The sequence below is a fragment of the Mesoplodon bidens genome (assembly GCF_964165515.1).
Source record: "Mesoplodon bidens genome assembly, chromosome: 7".
Lineage (NCBI taxonomy): Eukaryota > Metazoa > Chordata > Mammalia > Artiodactyla > Ziphiidae > Mesoplodon > Mesoplodon bidens.
This window is the reverse complement of record NC_138164.1, coordinates 107,324,952-107,343,669: the sequence shown is the minus strand read 5'-3', so window position 1 is coordinate 107,343,669 and position 18,718 is coordinate 107,324,952. Positions and strand designations below refer to the sequence as shown.

General features: G+C 57.7%; 1 protein-coding gene across 6 annotated transcripts in view; it reads left to right on the top strand.

Annotated features, from left to right (window-relative positions):
* Nucleotides 1–9,840: 9,840 nt before the first annotated feature.
* The window catches only part of AHNAK (AHNAK nucleoprotein), a 107,329-nt gene continuing 98,451 nt past the window's right edge, over nt 9,841–18,718 (top strand). For 2 of the 6 annotated variants that reach the window (XM_081241497.1, XM_081241496.1), the window contains exon 1: nt 9,844–10,008. The gene's annotated coding sequence lies outside the window, so the exon portion shown is untranslated. Of the gene's footprint in view, nt 10,009–18,718 lie in introns of all 6 variants that reach the window. The other 4 variants (XM_081241498.1, XM_081241499.1, XM_081241495.1 and 1 more) reach the window with 3 other exon arrangements.

Sequence of the window (18,718 nt, the reverse complement as noted above, 5' to 3'; positions counted from 1 at the left end):
GAGCTTAATTTTTTTTTTTTTTTTTTTTTTTTTTTTTTGCGGTACGCGGGCCTCTCACCGTTGTGGCCTCTCCCATTGAGGTGTGCTCCGGACGCGCAGGCTCAGCAGCCATGGCTCACGGGCCCAGCCGCTCCGCGACGTGGGATCTTCCCGGACCGGGGCACGAACCCGTGTCCCCTGCATCGGCAGGCGGACTCTCAACCACTGCGCCACCAGGGAAGCCCTGAGCTTAATTTTTTATTATACCCTTTTCAGAGATCACTTGCCCCTACTCTTGATCGTCTTTCCTGTGTATTCTGAAGAGCATTAACAATCTCCCTGTAAATTTAACAGCTCAGGTGAAGTTGGAAACCTGGTTTGATTCACATTTTGAGGCTTTGGTCTCCAGGTTGTGGTTTTCTGAATGGTTATTTTTTTCCCATCCCTTACGTCCAAGCACAAAGCAAGGGCAGGGGGTCTTGGCTTGGGAGGGGAAGAAGGTGATCTTTCCCATTACAGGTGGGGGCTGCTAGCTTTTGAGGGAGTAGGACTGTAATCTCGCTGGTACCTTAACTGCAGTTGGGGTTCTGTGAACAAATGGGCAGGGGGGAGTGGTGGTTTGGAATCCAGTTGGGTGAGGATGGGTTGATTCTTGCTCAGAATTTGCTCCTTGGTAGTTGTGAGTTGGTTCCAGACTTGCCACCTGTCTTGGTTCTGAGCATTCTGGCCACCTGTAGGATAGGAGCTAAAAGTGCTAGGTGCTGGCCAGGGTGTGCCCTGAGCTGGTTGCCTGGGCCTCACAGAACCGGTCAGACTCCCCTCCCGGGTTCCATTTCCCTCCACACCCTCTGCTCCTTGGCTTGTGTAATTTTCACGACCTTCCTGGTATCCTTAATCTTCCCAGGACCTGAAGATGGAGGCAGGAGAGATTGAGCTGTGCAAGTAGGTTTGCGGGGTTAGGCCTGAGAGGCCCGGGGGAAAGGGGGCGGCTTGGGCAGCGGCGGGCCTGGCAGCCCACGTGCATGGGGGGCGGCGGTTCTGGCCTGGGGGCGCTGGACCGCCTCCTAGCCTCCCTCTGAGACTGCAGGAAGAGTGACTCATCCACACGTCCTGCTGCTTGTGCCTCTAGCTCTGGCAGTTTGGTGCCGAGGAGTGTGGCCAGGTTGGTTGAGGCCAGGCCTGCGCTTGGGGGAGGGCCAGGACCCACAAGCAGGAGGGGGGGTGGGAGGCCCAGAGGAGAGGGGGTTGTTTGCTGTTGGCCTCCAAAGGCGGGGGCGCCTCTACCCTGCCGGGGTGGGCAAGAAAGAGATTAATATCAGGAGATTCTAGGGCAGATGTGGGGCGGGGAAAGGGGGAGTACAGCTGTAGTTGGGTCGGTCCCGGCCCTGCCCCGGGGAGCCCTGAGTCACCACCGCACCGCCTGAGGACTCGGGATCTCTCCAGGATCCGCTTTGTGCCCGCCCCGCCCTCCGCGCTGCTCTGCTAGAGCCCCGCCCCCCGCTCCTCCCAGTGCGGGGTGTGGGCGCTCTCGGCCCCGCCCGGCTCCCTAGCCGCAGCCAGTGAGAGCCTGCGCCGTGGGGACGTCTCCCGTGGTGGGGTCGTTTTACAGACGTGCGGGGGAGGCCCACGCTACAGCTGGCGTCCCCGCGCCCACGCGCCCACTGTGCTGCTCAGGCCGGCAGAGGCTGGGGTCGCGGGGCGGAAAGGGAAGGGGCTGCTGCGAGTGGGTGGAGAGCTGAGGACAGGGCAGGATCTTGGAGAAATGGGATAGGATGAGGGAAGGAGGAGGCTATTTCACCCACTTACGGAGCAAAATCTCAGAGCCTCCAGAAAGGGAGGGTGAGAAACTGGAGAGGGGGCCGGGTCTCAGACGTGCGTTTGACTGCAGATACAGTCTTTACAGTGGCTGGAGTGTGAATGGGAGGCCGATACTTGGTTTAGCTCGTAGATAAACCAGTAGATACTGGTTATAAGCGGCTGTTTATTTTAGCTTTGTTGGCGTTTCTGCTTAAGTCACTTATTAAAAAGTCAAAAGCCTTTAAAGTTCTTCCAAGAAAGACCTAGGTTGTCTTTTCTTCATTCATGTCCTGGTTGGAGCTGGACAGCTGCTGCTCACACTGGGTCAGACCCATCCATCCCACCAGCTGCCCACATGCCCCAAATGTGCCACTTCCCCTTTTGAAGGGTGGGGGAAGGGTCTAGAATGTTGAAGGGAGAGGAGTGAAGTGCTTTGAAGACTCCACCCAGTCATTTCTGAAATTAATACCGTGGTTTTCATGGCAGCCTTTCATGGCATGTCCTCAGAACCCGAACTTACCCTCCACGCATCAGATGGGTGTTCCTGGGTGACTGGCTTCCCCGGCTCACCCCATCAGTGGTACCTGCAGGACACTGTAACTTCCCCAACTTGCTTTGGTCCTCTAATGTATTTTGGTTTTGGGTTTTTTTGAAATAAATTTATTTTCTTTATTTTTGGCTGTGTTGGGTCTTCGCTGCTGTGCGCAGGCATACTCTAGTTGCGGCGAGGAGGGCTACTCTTCGTTGCGGTGCACGTGCCTCTCATTGCGGTGGCTTCTCTTGTTGCGAAGCATGGGCTGTAGGTGCGTGGGCTTCAGTAGCTGTGGCGCATGGGCTCAGTAGTTGTGGCTCGTGGGCTGTAGAGCGCAGGCTCAGGAGTTGTGGCGCACGGGCTTAGTTGCTTCGCGGCATGTGGGATCTTCCCGGACCAGAGCTGGAACCCGTGTCCCCTGCATTGGCAGGCGGATTCTTAACCACTGTGCCAGCAGGGAAGTCCCCTCTCTGTATGTTTAAATATAATTCTGGGGCACCCACCTTATTTATTCTTCCCCTAATGCTGTGGAGCTAAAATATTGGTGCTCCAGAAAGGTTCGAGAAAGTATGCCACCTGCTCTTGTCTGTTTGCTCTAATCAGGCTGGCATGGCTCCCAGAGAAGGCTGTTGTTTTACTCCAGTGGAATGACTGGGGTGTCCCAGTGCCTCAGCACGCAAGGGGTGGGTGGAGTGGGGGTAATGGGGGTTGCTGGGGAGTAGCTCTGTATTCATTTGAATCTCTTGTTAAGAGAAAGAACGCCTTGGGCAGGTGGGGCTGGTTCAGTGGCAAAGGTATCCTTGGTGACCCTGGATCTCTACCTGTTCCTGGATTTTTTTCATTCTTGTAGCTCTCTCCCCTCATGTAGCCGCCCCCTTTTGTTTTGCTGATTTCCTCAGGATTCCAAAGGGAGCCTGTTGACCTTACTTTGTTTTACACGATGGGCAGGCCTTGCGCTGAGCCGAGGTGGATGGTCATTAAGGGTTTGGGGCTATTTCTGATCAGATATCCCATGGAATGTGCCTCCCTCTACTTCCAGCTGCCCCCTCCCCTCCGCAGCAGGAACAGCTGTCATGTGAGGGCCTCTCCCGCTGGCTCAGCCCTTTTGCAATCGTTTGGCTGGCTCTGCCTGGATGGGGGTGGATAGTGAGGATGGGCAGAGCCAAGGGGTAAACGAGGGGACACGGCAGGGCAGGGGAGCCATTGGAGGGTAGGGAGAGCTACGGAGTTGAGGGCAGAGGGGTTGCCAAGGCCAGGCAGGAGGAGTGGAAGCTAGACCAGGGAGGTTAGGGTGCTCGTCGAAAGACGTGGGGCCCACACTGGGATCAGAAGCTTTCTAGGTGTAAGGGAGAGTTGGTTATAGCGGGACCCTGGCCAGTCATTCTCCAGGGAGATCTGCATTTCCCCTGATTCACAGGAGAGTCACGGGGTGCTTTCCTGCCCATTGGCCTGTATTCGGGACCTGAGTCACCGAGTTGCCTAGAGTGTTGGCTGCCCTATAGTGGCGGTTCCTGTGCCCTACCCCATCCACTCCTACTGTTAGGACAGGGGTTAGCAAACACGCCCCTTTTATCCCGCTGTCTTCAATAGCAACTTTCCATCTCTTTGACTCAGTCTTACAGAATGTACCTCGGGGAGACCACAGCAAGTAGTCCCTTTCTTTCGCCCAAGAGAAAACTGAAGCCCAGAGAGGGGAAGTGACTCATCAAGGGTGCATGCTTCTCTTTCCACAGTTCCTGCAGCCGCTCACCGAGTCACTTTTGCTCCTAAGAAGAGCAGGAGGACGCGGCCCTCAAAAGCTGTGGACAGGGACTTCCCTGGTGGAGCAGTGGTTAAGAATCTGCCTGCCAGTGCAGGGGACACGGGTTCGATCCCTGGTCCGGGAAGATCCCACATGTCACGAGCGACTAAGCCCGTGCTACAACTCCTGAACCTGCGCTCTAGAGCCCACGAGCCACAACTACTGAGCCCGTGTGCCACAACTACTGAAGCCCGCGTTCCTAGAGCCCATGTTCCACAACAAGAGAAGCCACCGCAATGAGAAGCCCACACACCGCACCACAGTAGCTCCCGCTTGCCGCAACTATAGAAAGCCCGCATGCAGTAACAAAGACCCAATGCAGCCAAAAAATAAATACAATTTAAAAAACTTAAAAAAAAAAAAAAAAGCTGTGGATAAAATACAGTTTCGGAAGCAAGGAGAGGGTTGTATCTAAGGCTGCCAGCAGCCCGACTAAGGCAGCCCTGACCCGGGAAAGGCTTATGGAAGTGGAGCAGGTCCTGGGGCAGGGGCAGGCCCAGCGATCCAAGTCCTGGGGCGCGCAGAGGGCACAGGGTGTAGCAGAGGCGGGACTTCGAGTGACAGGAACCTCAACTATGTGGTGACTCAGGCTCTGGGCAGCCTAGGCCCTTCCTTCCCTGCTCAGCCTGATTCTCCTTAAACTGGACTTGAGAAGTATGGGCACAAGAGGGAGAGAAACCCTGGGCTGGTCTTCCCTTCCCTGGGGAACTGGGGAAAAAGCAGAGGAATTTGGAGAGGACAGCAGAAAGGCAGATCCCAAAAAAGGAGAGAGGAGGCTGGTGTTCCCCTCTCCCAGCCCCTCCCTCCCTGCTCCCTGCTCCCTGCTGGGGAGGGGAGCTGCCTGGGGCGTTGGCTGCTCTGTTCATTCCAGCTCCCTCCCTCGGCTCCTGTTTACAAGTCCATCCGCCCAGTCCCTAGCTCAGCTCTGGGCTCTTTTTTTCTCTCTCTCCCTCCCTCCCTCCCTGTACAGCCTCATTCAGTGCAGTTTTGCCACTTCTTTTCCTTAATCTTGGGTCTCCATTTCCTATTATCTTTTTGCTCCCCCAGCATCCTGGCACCCACAGCTCAGGTGCCTCTAGGCCATCTCTCTCTGCCGCTGGGAATCCAGCTGTCTTGATGTGGTCACCTGCCCTACTCTCCCTGCTCACATCTGTTCCCCGTCTCTTGCCTGGACAGCCTTCCTTTGCCTTCTTACATCCCAGAGTCTCTACTCAGGGCCCTGTGTCTCATCTCTTGCTCTCTAATCAGCTTTAACTTGGGTTCTGCTTGGGCCTGAAGATTTCAATTAGGACTGAGTGTAATGGGAGGGTTTCCGGTATCCTAGCTGTCTGATCTGCGTAATTCAGGAACTCCTTATTTGAAGCCTGAGGTTTAACACAGGCTGGGATTTGAATTGAGCTGGAGGAGGATGGTTTGATTTGGCTTCCTATTTTGGGTTTGGGTTAGGAGTTTGGGGTTTGAGAATTGCTTAGAAAATAATGTTTGGATTCCAGAATCGCCCAATAATTTTGCTGTTCCACGAGGGAAGATGATAGATTAGAATCAATGAAAGTGAATGGAGAAGGACCTGGTGCTTGGCAGGGATGCTCATCTCTGGGCTGGTGTGGGTATGAGGTAGAGGTGGGGTCTGGGAGATCCCAGATGGCTCGAAGAATGGGTAACAGTAATTTCTGTGCTTCTAAGGCTGACATGCCAAAGGGCCCTCATCCGGGGAAAAAGTCTGCTTTCAAAGAGACTGCAAGCGGACTGCACACTTCGCTTCCGTTCTGGGATCAGAGTTTAAAAGCCATGATGACTCTTTGAGCAGTTGGCTTCTTTTCTTCCTCGTCGTAACACACTGATTTCAGAGAAGGGGACTGTGGAGAGAAGGGAGGGGAAGGGGAATCCCCTGGCATGGGGCCTGCCCACGGAGCTCCCCTCTGTGGTAGCTATGGAAACAGGCATAATAAGAACAAAACAGAGGCACGTTGCCTGGCAACAAAGGAGCCCAGGGTTCATCACACACATACTATATACATATCAGGGAACCCCCAGGGAGGGCGTGACACTTCTGGGGAAGCTAGGGTATCCCAGTGATGAGGAGTCCTAGAGCTTACCTAGCTTTTCCAGTGAGTCTGGAGGACTGGTGTGGGATGCTTCTGAAGGATGGTGTAGTGGCAGGGGAGGGCTCACGTCCTCTCAGATCCCTGGGGAGCCCTTATTTTGACAGGCAAGTCCGAAACAAAGGTTTTCTTTGCGATGTTGGAACCAACTGAGGGGACACATAACTAAAAAATAGTGTGTCTGTGTGGGGGGGGGAAGTAAGGTAGGGGTGTAAAAGATCTGTAAGAAAAGATAATGTCCAGTTTCTCCAAAGCATAGGACTCGAGTACAAGGTAAGGTGGCATCAGAGGATAGTTCCTTCTGGACTGAGCGCCTTGAGGGCAGGGATTCCATCTTGCCAAGTACTCCATTACCTGCACAAGCACCACCAGCACCACCACCCCCAGCGGCCTCTGACCCAGTGCTGGACACAGTGAATGTTTGTGCAGCTGCATGAGAGACCTACACGTGGGGGAAGTGCTCCCTGGGGCTGAGAGCAAGGGGAAGCTGACTTCCCCTCGTGAGAATCATGGGGTACAGGATGCTGTTGTATAAAGAACAAGGGCTTTGGGGCCAGTTATACCTGTAGTTCATTCATTCATTCACTCATTTAACCAAGTGTTCTGGAGTGATCGCTTGGTGCCAGCCACTGCTCTAGGCATGGAGTATACAGCAGAGAACAAAGAATTCCTGCCCTCGTGGAGCTTAGATGCTGGTGGGAGCTTTGACTCCTGCTTCTGAGGGTTGTGTGATTTTAGCTAAATCACTGCCCCTCTCTGAGACCCTTTCCTTCCTTCATGTGAGGATTAAACGAGCTGACACGTCAAGTGCCTGCAGCAGTGTCAGGCACAGTCCCCACTGAGGTAGCTTTGGGGAGTGAAAGCTGGGGTCTACAGCAGTGGGCGGAAGGAACAGGGTTGGCAGAAGTTTCTAAAAGTGTGTGTCTCCAGTTGCACCATTGCCAACTGTTGAAAATATTCCCTTCACCTGGGCTGAGGAGGCTGACCCTAAGAAACCCCAGCTTTGGTCTGGCAGGCACGATCATGGCTTTGTAGGGGGCAGGGTCTAGGTTACCCCTTATCTACCCTCCTAGCCTAGAATGGGGCAGGAGCCAGTCCCCAGGACCACCTCCCAGCAGGTATCCTGACCCTCCTACCCCTGAATGAAGTACCTGGACAGTAATCCCTGCTCTGTGGCTGCTCCCCAGACCATCCTCTCCCACCTTTTTCTCTGTTGACCAAGAGGGTGGCCAGAACAAACAATGGAGCAGATAAGTTGGCTCTGAGCCCAGGACACTAGCCTCTGCTCTTTCACTCCTGGGGGGCTGATGGCGCCCAAGCCAAGGTGACGGGACAGTATCCACACCCGTTCCCCACTCTTCCTTTCCTGCTCCAGCCCCTCCCTCCAAACTCCCATGGCCATCTTTTCAGAGCTATCTTTCTGAAAAACCTACCTGTAAATCAGCTCCCATCTTAATATGCACTGGAAACCCTTGTACTTTCAAGGAACCAAATGACTCATTTCATAAAGTTAAAATCCTCTGGTAAACTGTTAACAGTGATTACTTTTGGGGAGAGGGACTGGGTGTGGGTGGGAGATGTCTACTTTTTTTTTTTTTTTTTTTTTTTTTGCGGTACGCGGGCCTCTCACTGCTGTGGCCTCTCCCATTGTGGAGCACAGGCTCCGGACGCGCAGGCTCAGCGGCCATGGCTCACGGGCCCAGCCGCTCTGCGGCACGTGGGATCCTCCCGGACCGGGGCACGAACCCGTGTCCCCTGCATCGGCAGGCGGACTCTCGACCACTGCGCCACCAGGGAAGCCCCATCTACTTTTTATTGTTCTACTTTTCTGTACTGACATTCTTCACCCTATGGAGGTATTGATTTTGTTTCAGAAACAGCAACAAGGATTATCCGACTTGTAGGATCACAGGACACTTTGTCTGTATTCTTGGTTCATATTTAAAAACCGAGTAAATGTTATTTAAAATGAGATAAAATTTAAAAAGCCATTGGTATAAGGAAATAATTAGCTCTTGGTCTCTATTTTTATTTTTTAAAGCATCCCAAAGTTGAAAAGTTTAGATTTTTTCTTTAAATAAAGTAGGTGCTGGGAAAGGGGTGCAGACCACAATGGAGGTGGAGGTGATTCTTCAGAAAGTCTGGGTTTCTGATTGTGTGCTTGTGATATGGGTGGTGGAACCTCCTCTGCTGTGGGTTTGAGTCACTGTGTGTGTGTGTGTGTGTGTGTGTGTGTGTGAGAGAGAGAGAGAGAGAGAGAGAGAGAATGAGAGAATGCTGGTGCCCAAGTCTGTGCTTTGACTATGTGTCTCTGCATGTCTATGCCTGTCTGAATGTCTACACATGTGTCTCCACCTTTCTGTGTCCATTATCTGAGTGTCTGCCTGTCTGTGGCTCCTTTGGCTGTCTCTTCCCTCCCCCATGCCTGTACCCTGTGCTGGTAACTGGACCTGGGACACAGCCCCCAGGGCTGGCAGCAGAGTTGGCTGCTGGGTATTTTTAGCCTGTAAACATGCTTGCCATTTCAGAGGACAGGGCCGCTGGTCTCAGCCCCAGCCCACTCATGATCATACATCGAGGAGGGCGCTCCCTGCCGGGGCCAGGTCTTCTCAGGTCCCCAGCCTGGGGTCTCCCTTCTGCACGCAGCATTCCAGAAGGAAGGAAAACTGGCTTCGCGTGGGTAGTGGGTGGCCATCCAGGAAGGAGGATAAGAGAGCTCACGGGGGAGAAGCGAATGAGGGTGTAGCCAGAAGGCCCCTGCACCCTGTCATTAAGCGTTTAATAAAATCTCCGTGTAGTTAGAAGTGCCTGTGGGAAATGGCTTAAATTTGGAAACTCAGCGTCCGGCCAGTGGGGCGGTGGAGGGAGGGGGTCGGAGAAGAAATAGGTAGGAAGCGAAAAGCGGGGGGCAGGGAGGTAGACAGCGGGCTCTGCTCCTCCAAGGGGTGCAGGCCTGACTCCCGTGTCGCTGCAGCGGCCGGAGCAGCACGGTGGCACGGGGGTCACTGGTGACCCTGACTCCAGCAGGTGGGGCGAGCGTCTCCAGGTCGGTTCTGTGGGGGGAGGGGCTGAGGGGCCCCCAGAAAGAGGGAAGGCGAGAAATGCGCGCGGCTGCGTGGAGCCTGGGAACCGAGTGAGGAGCCTGGGGCCGAGGATTTGAAGGGTAGCTGCCCGTGTTGAGAGAAAACTCAAAGGTCCGCGTCAGGCTGGCGGTCGCGGCTGAATCACCCAAGCCCCCCAACCGCAGCCTGAACCCCTTGGTCCTTTCTGAAAAATGGGCTGATTCGCAGTTCCAGCTGTGAGGATGAACCTCAGGGAGCTTCGAGGAGTTTCTTGCCGAAGAAGCCACATAGCGCATCCTTTGGGGGTAGATCCAGGCCCGGGCCAGGCCGAGGGGCAGTGGATGGGGGGAGGGGAAGGCAGCACCTCGGACGTGCGGCGCCCCCGGGTCCCCGCGGCCCCTCCGGGTCCCCGCGGCCCCTAGTGCCCTCCCAGCAGCCCGTTCCCTGGTGCCTCCAGGGTTGGCCCCGCTCACCAGTCCCAGCCCCGCTACGGCCCCGCCCGGCCCCGCCCTCTCCCCACCGCTCAGGGCAGACCCGCCCGCCCGCCCCAGCCGGAGTTACAAGAGCTGCCTCCGCACGCGGGGGCCGGGCCACTCGGAGCAGCTCCGCCGCGGGGACTGCACCGCCCTCCCTGCCGGACCCGCCCCGACCGGGGCTCGCTGCCCGCAGCAGCCGCAGCACCGCGACCTCGGGCCCCGCGCTGGCTATGGCTGTGCCCTGGGGCTGAGCGCGCAGGTAGGGGCGCCGGGCGCACCTCGGCGCAATCGGGGAACGGGACTCCGGGAACGCGCGAGGGGAGGTGGGTGGCAGGGCTTGGGCGAGGCACCCTGGGCGGGTGTCACTGGGAAGATTCAGTTCGGCGCAAGGTGGGCAGCCCCGGGCCGCACGGGGCGGCGACGCGTAGCGCCCTGGGAGCCGAGCTCTGCCTCCGGAGTTGGGGCGCTGGTAGGGGCGCAAGTTGGGCAAAGTTGGAAAATCGCTCAGAGGCGCGCTTTGCTCCAGTCTATCTTTCTCTCGAGGGCTGACTGTGGTCCCTGCTGCACGGCCGGGCGTCCGTTCTTGGCCTGGTGGCCCCTGTCCCACCCCCTCCTTCTTCGTGGGGCGGCGGCTCAGCGCGCTACTCCGTTCCTATTCCATGTTTACTGGAGAAGTTTCCGAGATCGCGGCGCGGCCCCTCGGCCCCGCCCGGCTCCCCAGCGCCCCCGCGCCGCGCACTCCCTCCGCCGTCCCTCCCCGCGCCCCACACCTCCGCCCGTGACTTCGCGTCCCGGGTCCTCCCGGCCCCACCCAGTTCTGCACCACCAGCCTCTTCTTTTCTTGCTCCGGGCGGCCCCTCAGCCTCCCTCCAGCTGCCCCGCCCTAGTCTTGCCCCTCTGTGTTTCCAGCTCCAGAAAACTCCCTTCTTCCGCTGGGGCCGTTGAGCCTAGGAGTTTGCAGCTCGCCCGGCAGCGGGACGGGTAGGAGTGGGGGTGGGGGACATAATTGGGGAGATGCCTGCCCTGGGGTGGGCGGGGAGGGGGGCTGTGCCGCGGCATAGCCCTCGGGACCGCCCCTTCCCCTTCCGAGGCGGCGCTCTCTCCCCAACCCCACTCCCAAACCCGGCCGGGTGGGACGGCCCCCGCCCCAGCGCCTGGCTCGGCGCCAGCAGCCTGAGGAATGTGGTGGTTGGAGCCGGTGACTAATTCAAACCAGAACTCGGGGAGGAGTGGTGAGGGGCAAAGGGGAGGGGGGCGAAGGGTCTGGTTAGGGAGGCGGGGGCAGGAGCCCGGCTGGCGTGGGAGGAGGGCTCAGCTGCCCTCCCTGGCTGGAGCCCTCCTCTCCAGAGACGCGCTCCTGGAGAGGCGGCTGGGGGGCGAGGTCCTGCCGTGGAGTTGGAAAGGCACTGGGCTTAGGGTGTGTTCAGAGAACTGTGTTATGTAAGGCTTTCCCATGCAGGGAGAGGGTGTGCAGTGTGCGAGGGCCGGCCCTGCTGGCGGGCTCGGCGCCCCCTGCAGTGCCAGGGCCTTGGGAGGCGGGGGCGCAGCCCTTTGGCGTCTCTGGCCACGAGGGACACGTGGGGTCTGAGCAGGGCTGACTGTGCCCCATGCGTGGGAGGGGAGCCGAATGGGCAGACGGGGCATCTCACGGCACTAGCTGGGCCCCAGCACCACGTGGGGACAGCTCTGGCGCCTCTGCGAGTCGTGGCCACGGAGAATTGTGTGCCTTGTGTGTGTGCCTTTCACAGGGCGTGGCTGCCACCGAGGAGGAGGTGAGGCGCCCCCAGGGAGCCTGCCGCTGGGTGCCCTGCTCTGTGGAGTGGATTTGTGGAAAGGCAAAGTGGGATCCTCCCATGGCAGTGAGGTCCTTAGAGAGTGACCTGGACTTCCGGGAGGAAAAGGGACCCAGATATTTACCTCTGGGTCCCCAGCACAGCGCTGGGCTGCCAATAATTGGTTTTGAAACAGTTTATTAGAATCCAGCCTCTGACTGCAGGGATCGCATGCCCTGTGCACAGCCTAGCACATGATAGGGATTGGGTTGATTTTGTGGGACACAGTGACACATTGGAGGGCTGCGGTAACAGGTGACGGTGAGGGATTTTGGGGAAAGGAGGGAGAGATTGAAGATGCCTTGGAAGGCATTTTAGGGCCTCCTCACCTGTAATGTGTCTAAATTCAGGGAGTAGATTCTGCTTTCATTCCCCCCCTCTTCCCCTGCCCCCCATGAGGGAAATCCGTGGGGCAGGGTACTCACTTCCTTTCCGAGGCTGAATGGGGCAGCTTCCTTCTCCCTGGCACCCAGGGATGTTGGGTTGGGCCAGCACTTGGTGGGTGTGTGTGCAGAATGGGGAGTAGAAGGGAGCCCCAGGATGAGGGGGTACCTCCTTGCTCTGAGCTGGGAGCTGTGGGATGAGGTAGCGGGGAGAGGACCTGGGATCATGAGAGCTGGGCTAGCAGAAGTCAAAGGGTCTGGACTATTGGCAATGGGGATTGGAGGGTGTCTGAGCCCCTCTCCAAAGCCCTGTCTTTAAAGGTTATATGCAGGGACATTCTTCAGAGAACCAGGACACAGAGGTAGCCACAGAAGTCATGTGGGGCTTAGTGCTGCAACTGTGGGCCCACAGCAGTGATTCAGGGGTCCTGGTTTGGGCAACTTCTTGCAGAGCTAACCCCACAGAGCTGAGAACTTGTACCAGCCAGACTTGGTTGAGGGGCATGCGACTACAGGTCCAGGGCTCAAAGTGGGACCCAATAGAGTGAACCATGGGAGACCTGTGGAAGGAGAAAGCCAGCATCAGTCAAGGGCAGGGTATGGGCTGGGGGTCCCCAGGGTCACCTTAGTCCCAGGAAGGCCGTGGGTGGAGGTGCCTGGGGACCGCTGGGCTGGATTCTTAGGCTCACTTGGAATTGGCTGGCTGGCCCTGGCAGAGCACGCCACCCAGAGCCTGAGGATCTTGTTTGAGGGGTTGGGGCAAAGCTGTGGGAGTGGAGGCGTGTGTGGGACTCTGGGGTGTGGCCATCACCTTCCTCAGAACCTGGGAACCGCTGGGGGACGGACAGAGAGGCAGACGGGGAGAGCTAGTCTGACTCCTGCTGGGAACTCTCCCATGCCGGCTCTGTCCTACCCGCCACACCTGGAAGCCCCAAGCTTCTCTCCCTGGAGCTGGGCTGATCAGGTACGTGTGCACACGAGGAAAGGAGGTGGCCCCTGGAGAGCGGTGAGAATGGGACGTTTCAGCTGGTGGGTGTCTGGGGCCTTCTGTTCTCCCTCTGACCCCCATGGGCTTTATCCAGGCTCCCAGGGAGCTGGCATTTCCCTGGGCTCCGACCATCCCACTGGGCTCCCAGGCCTTCCTGAGAACAAGCGGTTTCCTCCAGGCCTGGGGGAGCCCGAGGAGTTGTGAGGACCACGTTGGGGGGAGGGGGCGCAGCGGGCTCAGCAGGAACGTGTTTTGATTGAACCCTTCTTCCTCCCTGCTGGCCTCAGTCCACATCCGGGGGCCCGCTGGGCTGTTGTCCTGGAGGTCTTGGGTCCGGGGTCCCTGTTTCACTGTGGCCTTGAGTCCCTGTGACCGCTAGTGTCACAGTAGAGAGATATGTGTTATTACCTATGAGAAGGTGTCTCTGGCTGTGCTCACTGGTCCTGAATGTGTCACCTCTGCTTGCCTCTGGGGTTTATAGGGCAGGGGACACCAGTGGGACTCTGTCCCAGTGGTGGAGGTTTCATGGGGGCCTCAGGGGCTGTAGGTAAGCACTCAAGTAAGTTTCTCCGTCCTGGACAGGTTCCAGGTCCTGGAATTTGTGTCCAGAGGCCCCAGGGAGGGTGAGCACAGACGTGGGAGTGAGGCTGCGCCGATCCAGGCTGAGCGAGGCGCCGCACAGGGCCGGCCTGGGAGGGGCATCCTGCCCTGTCCCCGGGGGCTGGAGCGGAGGTTCTAGGGAAGGGGAAGCGCCTGGTTTTGCGTCCTGGCCAGGCTGGGGGGTGGCTCTTTGGCAGCTGAGCCGAGTGGCCTGGCCCCGAGCCCCTGCACTAGTGTGACCCGACCGCTGGGCGGAGAGATCCGCCTTGGTCTTGTCCGCGGGCAGCTCCCAAACTGTAATCTACCCCCGGGGCCAGACCCGGTGAGACAGCGAGCTCTTCTTCACCCCTTGCCCCAGTCAGGAGGACCGCCCCCCGATCCCCCATCCCCAAGCTGCTGTCTTAATCCCAGCCATCCAGGGTCAAGGCCCACTCTTCCCTGGCGAGGTGGCCAGGTGTGGGGACTGCCCGCTGGAGAATGGAAGCTGCCCCCAGTCCCTGCCACAAGGAGAGGGGAGTCCATTTTGGTCAGGGGAGGAAGAAGGAATCTCTCTCCCTGTTGGAAGCTTGAACTTGGAGAGTTGGGGCTGCAGGAGTGGGAGGGGCCAGGGGACAGAGGTGGAGAAAGGCGGCTGGGCGGAGCCCTGAAAGCGGCTGGCTGGCTGGCTGGAGTGGGGGTGGGGGGCTGCCCTGGAAGTCGAGGGGCAGGAAACTCTAGCGTGATGGTGAGGGGCCAGGGGAAGGGGCTGACGCGGAGGGGAGGGCTGGAGTGATGAGGCTGGAAAAACTTCCTCCTAGTGGGAGGTGTGGGCGGGACCAGCAGCCCTGGTAGCCTGGGAGGAGCTAGGCGGGCGCACGCGCTAGAGGGAGGCACGGAATCTGGGCACCAGGTTAACAGGTATAGGCTCCCTCCATGATGCGCAGGGCCTGGGGCTGCCCAGACAGGTGTCTGTGGTGAGCTGGGGGAGGCAGGGGCTGTGGGCCTGCTCTGAGCTGTGAGGAGGGGGGACTGAGGAGTGTGTCTGCACGCCCGGGTTGTGTGTGCTTCCTCGTGTGTCTTTCTTTGATTGTTTCTCCAGTGCCCACGTTGCCCGTGTCTTGCAACATGTTCGTCAAATTCTCCCTGATAATTCGACCTCCCCAACACACTATCCCATTCAAGTTGAAGGTGCCCGCTGGGGGTGTGCCATCCAGAATCAGCTGACCTCAGAGCTCTTGGTGCCGGCTTAGACTCTGAATATAACTACGCAGTGCTACTCCAGTTAGAATGGGGCAGGTTGTTTTCCAGACCAAGGTCTGGCGGCTGCATATGTGGAGGTCCGTTTGGAGGCTTCGGCGCTGGAAGAGAGGCGCCCCCGTATTCCTCCGTATTCCTCTGGACCTGGGATTTCCCAGTGAGTGGAAATGTTTGCCTTGCCCTGCTGGTGCCTGTCTCTAGAGTGGGCCTGGTGCCTGCCAAGCCCCAGAAGGGGATGATTCCCTTGGTCTTCACCGGCTGGGGTCCAGAGAGTCTACAGGTGAGCTGGGTTCTGGGTGGCTCAGGATCTCTGACTCCTGGGGACACAGCGTTGATGAGCCTCAGAACCAAAAAGGCCCTCAGATCCTGGGCTCCAGGATGCCTGGGACTCTGCCCGTTCTGGGTTAGCTGTCCCCAAGCTGGGCCAGGACAAGGCTGGCGTGTGGGCAAGGAAGCTGATGGCCACTCACCCTTCCTCTTGTGCTGGTGGAGCTTGATGGGCATCACTGCTTCCTGGGGTCCCTACCCGTGCCCCTACCCAAACCTCAGCCCCTCTCTTTCTGTGTGTTTCTGTCCCTTCGAGACATCCTTCTCCCGCCATGCCTGCCTCCCTCTGGATGAGCATGGAGGCCTCTCCGCCTTCCTGTGGACGTCTCTCCAGCTCTCTGCCCGCCTCCAGTATAGGTCTCTCGGTCTCTCCCTCCCGTGTATCTCCCTTGTGCATCTTTCTCTGTGGTTTCTCATCCTCTGTGTGTGTTTATTTGTGCCTTAGTCGCTGTCCGTGGGTAAAGAGGCCTTGGCGTCAGAGAACCCCGGGCTTGTATTTCAACTGTCTCATACTCGGGCCAGTCATTTTACCTTGGGGCCTATTTCTGCACTCTAAAATAAGGATATTAATTCTTAATCACATAGGGTTGTTTGGGGAAGGAAGGGGACCCCTTGGTGCCCCAGGCATAGAGCAAGCGCAGTCCTGGGGCACCATAGGAGCTCTGCAAAATTCTCTTTCTCTCCCCCTGGGGCAGGGGGTGGGGGTGGCAGTGGCGGTTTCTTTTCATGTGGAGCTTTCTCTTCCTTTTTTACCGCCCGGGGAGTGTTCATGAGCCTAGACGGCCTCTCCGGGTGTGTCTCTCTTTTCTCCGAATATCTCAGCCCCTGGTCCTGGTTATAAGTGTTCACAGCTTTCCCGCTGGTGGAAGTCTCTGGCTCTGGTTGTGAGTCATCTCATTGTTCTGAGCTTGGGGACTGCTTCTCCCTGGCCTGTGTGTATGGTGGGTCGGTTTGCTCGTGTGCTGGGTGGAAGTTTCATTGCTGTCAGTGTCCTCCCCACCGTGGGTGGGTGTGCTTCCTTCTGCCTTGGAGTGCCACCTCCTACGTCCCGCCTGTGCTGGGCTTATGCACAAACTTCTGTCCCTCTGCTATGTATCTTGACTTCAGGGTTCGTGCGTGGAGGCCTTGAGGCCCGTGGGCCTGACTCTCGGGTGTGTGTATGTATCAGTTCCTGTCATCTTGACACTGACGCTGGCTGCGAGGTTGTCTTTGGCTGCTGCAGCAGTTAGGCTGGGTCCCCTCCCTGGCTGTTTTCATACTGGCTCTTGGGCAGAAGGGGCTCTGTTTCCTGGGAGCAGTGGGAGAACATGTTCCTCTGGAGGTAGCACCTGGCGGAGACCATCTTCCTGGGGCAAAGAGTCTGTTTCCTGGGCCTTCTCCCGGATCTGCCTGGGTGTTGCCCCCAGTCTGCAGAGGTGGCATGAGCAGAGCCCTGCTGCTCTGCACATCCTCTTTGTGGTTTTGGATTGTCAGGGCAGCTTCGCTCTTCTCTAGCTGCTTCTGGCCTGAAGTACACTGTCCCTGCAGCCTCAGATGCGTGTCCTCTACCTTGAAGCTGGAGTGGCCTCACCATATCACTCCTTTTTTGCCCTCCAGGCAGCCCTGTGTCTTAGCGGGTCTCCACTCCAGCCCCTCCCATCACGAAGGTTACTGTGAGCCAGTGTCGGGTGGACTGCAGACAGGGAGCTAAGCAGTCCTGGGTTCTAGGGCCCCAACACTCCCGCATTCTCAGGGCTCTGGACCTCTCTCTCCCCATCTGTAAATAGCAGGCGGTGCTGTCCCACAGGACTTTGCAGCGGTAGAAATGTTCTGTATTTGCGCTTCTCATATGGTAGCCCTACGTGGCTGTTGAGCTCTTGAAGCGCGGCTACTATAACCAATGGACTAAATGTTTAAGTTAAATTAACTTACATTTAAATAGCCACACGTGGCCTCAGTTTTCTTCCACTCCGAGGGCTTATGCCACTTGACTGAATGTGCAGAATTCCCCAAAGCTCTAGAGACCCTGCTTTGGGTAGCAGCAAGGTGGAGCCCCCAGCCCCCCGGGTAGCTGGCTTCACCTGACTTGTGTGGGAGGAGAAGGAAGGCCCATCTGGGCTCAGTACAGGCCCCAGGGGTGGGCGAGATGGAGGGCTGGGACCCAAGTGCAGAAAATAGGCCCTTGCCACCGTGGCCTCGAATCCCCTATCAGCACCCCCGTGTCCGGCCAGGTCAGATGAAAGAGGAGGGGAGTCTTTCCTGGCTGTGCCAGGAGGTGAGGCCTGAGCCAGAGCAGGCGTGGTGGTTGGCAGCCCTGCCTGGCCAGGAAGCCAGCGGGTGCCCTGCCAGGGCCAACCTGTAGCCTTGGGTCCAGCGCCTCCTCTTCTCACGGGCTGTGGCCCTTTCTCTGCTCACGATGGCCTCCTCACTAGCCCCAGGGGTTGAGGCATGTGGCACATCCCTCCTGAGCCTCCCAGCTGTGCTTCCCTGGACTCCGGGGCTGGGGCTCTGTGCCGAGCAGCTGGCAGGGAAGCTCACTGCCTCTCACCGGGCCCCAGCCCCTCTGGCACCCAGGGGTCTGGCCCGTGAAGCACTTGGTCGATCGGGTTTTAGGCGTGACCCTTGGTGTGTCTGGAGCTACTGCAGCCGCAGTGACTCACTGGGGAAGGAGGGAAGGTGGGGCTGAGATGTGGGCGAGGGTGAGCTGTCTGGCTTGCTGCCCCATCGCCGCTTGCTGGCTCAGCACCAGGATGCTGGGCTGAAGAAAAGGGGCCCCGCTCAAGGAGGAAGAGGGGCGTGCCAGTGCAGTCGGTGGCTTCGGAGATCTGAGAAGCCCTCGGGTGGAAGCCCTTTCCTTCCCTGCCCTGCCTGGCTCCTTGTCTGCAGGGCTGGCTTCTCAGTGCTGGACGCCGGGGGAAGACACCATTTAAGCTCCAGCTTGCTGTTTCACTATGGGTAGGGTCAGCGGGACTTCCGGTAGGAAGGGAGGAGGTGATTTCCTCAGCTCACACCTGTGCCAACTGGCTGCCCGCTGGCCTCCTAGCCGGCACCTGTGCTGACATAAATACTGCGTGAGCGAGTGCAGGTGGTTGGCGAACAAGGTGTCTGCGGCTGTCTTCACCAGTGTGGTGATCTGCCTGACACTGGAAGTCCTAAGTGCCTATGAATTTCCACGAATCCCATCCTCAGAGGCAAACTCAGCACCTTCAAGACTCCATTTAGATTTCATTCCCCCAGAAGGCTCCCAAGCCTTCCGGAACATTCAGAGGCTAAATTGGTCACACCCAGAGCACCTTGCTCATAACTTATATCCGGGACAGGAGCTAAGTCTTTTAACTCTCCATATCTGGCACGTGGAGTGCATTCAATAAATGTTTGGAGTGAAGTTAGGTAATAGCCTGATGCAGTGTATATAGTTCAGTGCTGGGCTGAGCTGTGTCCGTCCCTTGCTAGTTTTCTCGGCAGTGTCCTGTACAATGTTGGACATACAGGAGACGATCAGTATGCATGTATTTATTGATTGGTTGGCTAATTTCTGGGTGTCAGCAGATTCAGGGAGGAGCTTTGGGCGGGTTCTCCACGATTTATAGCACCCCCCGCATGGTTTCACAGGCGTACTTCTGG